A 3762-nucleotide genomic window follows, 5' to 3' on the forward strand; every position below is an offset into this window, starting at 1 on the left:
TGTGCTCAGCTGACTTAAGAACTTCTCATTAGGCCCCACCTCTTAAAAGTTTCAACATCTCCAAAACAAGTACCACCCCGGGGTCCAAGCCTTTAACACATGGGTGTTTGGGAGCATAGCAGAAAACTTCCTGGCTGGGATAGCACTGGAACATAGTACTTTATAATCTAGACCCCCTCCTCCTTCCACCATGGCATGTGATTGGATCTGATTCAAAAGTTCCCAACTCCTTGTCCTCCCACGGTTTATGGGAGTCTTAGGATGAAAAGCCCTTTCTTCAGGATGAGGTGGTCCAATCAGTTACCTATTTCTAGAGATTGACGGACAGGAGGGCATTACTGAGAGGTCATAAGCATTAACGTGCTTCTGAAGGGTCTGAATTATAAACAGACTAGGAGAGCCAGCATCTATGGACGGGACCAGATGAATTTGTCAGTACTGTGAAGTATAATCTGAAGGCTTTCTTTTGTTTTGTTTGTCTGGTTTTTTTTTTTTATTATTATAAACCACCTAGGAATTCTAGATATTACATTAACTACTACTACTACTACTGTTACTACTACTGCTACTCATTCACATGCTTACAAAGCAATAAAGTAAATCAACAGGGACAAAACTGGAGGGTGAGCTGAAAACCTAGTTAAACACATGTGTGGTCAGAGACTGAGGCTGCCCTAGCAGTGGGGTAGCTTGTGATCATGACGACCACAGGGGTCTCCACTTCTGTGATGACATCACCTTGGGCACAGGGGTTAGAAGTCAGGTTCTTGTATGAAGCTCAGATCATTTCTGAACTACATGTCCAGTTATTTAATAGCCACATGAGTAGAAAGAACGAGCAAAGAAACCTGTGTCTTTTGACTTGGGTCTGGGTGGAAAAATAGCCCTTTGGTTCTAATTTATAATCGTCCAGGTGCCCAAGGCTCTCCTAGACTAAGATATTAACATCAAAGTGGAGAAGGGCTGATGATCCTGAGCCTAGGGAGATCAGTGGAAACACAGAAGCCACTTGGAAGGCCGGACTTGGATCCCAGCTTGGAGTCCATTCAGTGTGGGCTCAAACTCAGCAAATCACCAGGAAACAATCCTTCATGTGTCAGAGAATGTGACTAAATCTCAAAAAGGAGGATTCTTAAAAAATGTCCTCAGGGTCAGAAGGATGGATCAGTAGGTAAGACGTTGTTTCATGAACCTGATGAACTGAGTTCAATCTTTGAGACTCATATAAAGATAGAAAGAGAGAATCCAGTCTACAGGGTTATCTCTCTTCTGACCTACCGTATATATTCACACACAGATCTCTCTTTCTCTTCCCTTCCCTCTCTCATCTCCTCTCACACATATATACTAATAATAAAATTTAAAAAACAATGTGTGCTCAAATATCTAAATGCCTAAGTGTAATTTTAAAAGGTAACAAAAGAGAGAGAGAGAGAGAGAGAGAGAGAGAGAGAGAGAGAGAGAGAGAATGGTGGAAAAACGGCAGTCACGTGACATAAAAATATAAAAATATAAGCACTGGAATTAAAATATGATAGTTTCATGCAAACAATCTATATAAAGATCAGATAACAAACTGAAAGGTAAAGCTAAAAATATCGAGAATTCGCTGTGAAGGATTAAGAAGATATAAGGCGGCAGTTTGAATCGCGGTACGCCGGAGGAGTGGGCGCCGGGATCTCGCTGAGCGTCCCCCTGGCCTCGTCTCTTCCTCGCTTGTCCGAGCTTCAGCACAGTCCGAGATGGCTGGCGGTAAGGCTGGAAAGACTCTGGAAAGGCCAAGACAAAGGCGGTTTCCCGCTCCCAGCGAGCGGGCTTGCAGTTCCCTGTGGGCCGTATTCATCGACACCTGAAATCTAGGACAACAAGCCACGGACGTGTGGGCGCGACCGCAGCTGTGTACAGCGCAGCCATCCTGGAGTACCTCACCGCAGAGGTACTTGAGTTGGCAGGAAATGCATCAAAAGACTTGAAGGTAAAGCGTATTACCCCTCGTCACTTGCAACTTGCTATCCGCGGAGATGAAGAGTTGGACTCTCTGATCAAGGCTACGATTGCTGGTGGTGGTGTCATCCCACACATCCACAAATCACTGATCGGGAAGAAAGGACAACAGAAGACTGTCTAAGGATGCCTGGATTCCTTATTATCTCAGGACTCTAAATACTCTTAACAGCTGTCCAGTGTTGGCGATTCCAGTGGACTGTATCTCTGTGAAAAACACAATTTTGCCTTTTTGTAATTCTATTTGAGCAAGTTGGAGGCTTAATTAGCCTTCCAACCAACCAAATGTCTGCATTCGAGTCTTAACCATATTTAAGTGTTACTGTGGCTTCAAAGAAGCTATTGAATCTGAAGTGGTGGGTTTTGATTGAGTTGACTGTTTTTAAAAAACTGTTTGGATTTTAATTGTGATGCAGAAGTTATAGTAACAAACATTTGGTTTTGTACAGACATTATTTCCACTCTGGTGGATAAGCTCAATAAAGGTCAGATCCCAAACTAGTTTTAAACTTGCTTAATAATTGGGACTTATCTCTTCCATCTCCCTCAGCAACAAGTACATTCTTTGCTTACTAATTAAACAGTGTATCTGTAGATCAAGTCATAAAAAAAAAAAAAGAAGATATAAGGCATTTAAAAGATGTTTTTTTTTTTTTTTTTGGTTCTTTTTTTTTTCGGAGCTGGGGACCGAACCCAGGGCCTTGCGCTTCCTAGGTAAGCGCTCTACCACTGAGCTAAATCCCCAGCCCTTAAAAGATGTTTAAAGACATGGAGGATAGACTAAAAAGACTTAATTAATATATGTACAATAGGAGTTCCCTGAAGAAAAGTGGAAAGATTGTGGAAGGGACAGATAAAGGCTGATGATTTTCAAGAGTCAAGGTGACACACAGGCACAATAGGTTAAATCTAAAACCTGACACTTTCTAGTAAAATATACAACCTCAAGTACAGAGGAAGTCTCCAAGGCAACTGGAGCAGTCTACAAGGGACAACAGGCTATTGCGGACTACTAAGCCTGACAATCACATAGTAAAAGTGCTTACAATGCTGGTTAAAATATTTTTATTCCTAAAACAAAACAAAAACCCTAAAACAAGCAAACAAACAAAATTCCAAAAAGCAGGGCTGATGTGTATTTAATCCCAGCACTCAGGCAGAGGCAGGCAGATCTCTTGAGTTCCAGGATAGCCTGGTCTACAGAATGAGTTCCAGGACAGCTAGGGCTATACAGAGATACCCTGTCTCAAAAAAAAAAAAAAATCTTTTATACCTGGCTAAACTGTCATTCAAATATGAGGACAAAATCTGAACACTCTCGGAGCAAAGGGTGAGAGGCACTAATCCTAACCATAGCACTAGGGGTAGGGCAAGTGTTTCACTGGAGGCTGGCTTTGAGGGGTTAAAGAGTCACCTTTTTAGAGTTTTACTCTCTCTATTTTGTGCTTGTGATTCACAATGCGAGCCCTCAGCTTTCACCTCCAGCTGCAACACCTTCCTTCCACCACCAAGGACTCTCACCCTCCGCAACTGTGAACCCAAATAAATCCTTTCTTCTCTAAGTTGCATTGGTCAGGGTGTTTTATCACAGCAATAGAAAATTAGCTAGTATAACTCCGAGAGTTGCTCTGTGTGGTAATATATAAGTCTCCTCTAGGAAACTGTAAATGGACTACCTTTTGGATACTGTTTGTCTCCTGATCCATATGTCTCCCTGGGTCTGACTAAAATAATCACAGGCTTGGTAGCCTTTGCCTG

At 42.3% G+C, this 3762-nt stretch overlaps 1 pseudogene; it reads left to right on the forward strand.

The window, feature by feature from the left end:
* The first annotated feature begins 1641 nt into the window (after positions 1 to 1641).
* Positions 1642 to 2505, forward strand: H2az1-ps1 (H2A.Z variant histone 1, pseudogene 1; annotated as a pseudogene).
* The last annotated feature ends 1257 nt before the right edge of the window (positions 2506 to 3762 follow it).

This window comes from Rattus norvegicus, chromosome 16, assembly GCF_036323735.1.
Source record: "Rattus norvegicus strain BN/NHsdMcwi chromosome 16, GRCr8, whole genome shotgun sequence".
NCBI lineage: Eukaryota > Metazoa > Chordata > Mammalia > Rodentia > Muridae > Rattus > Rattus norvegicus.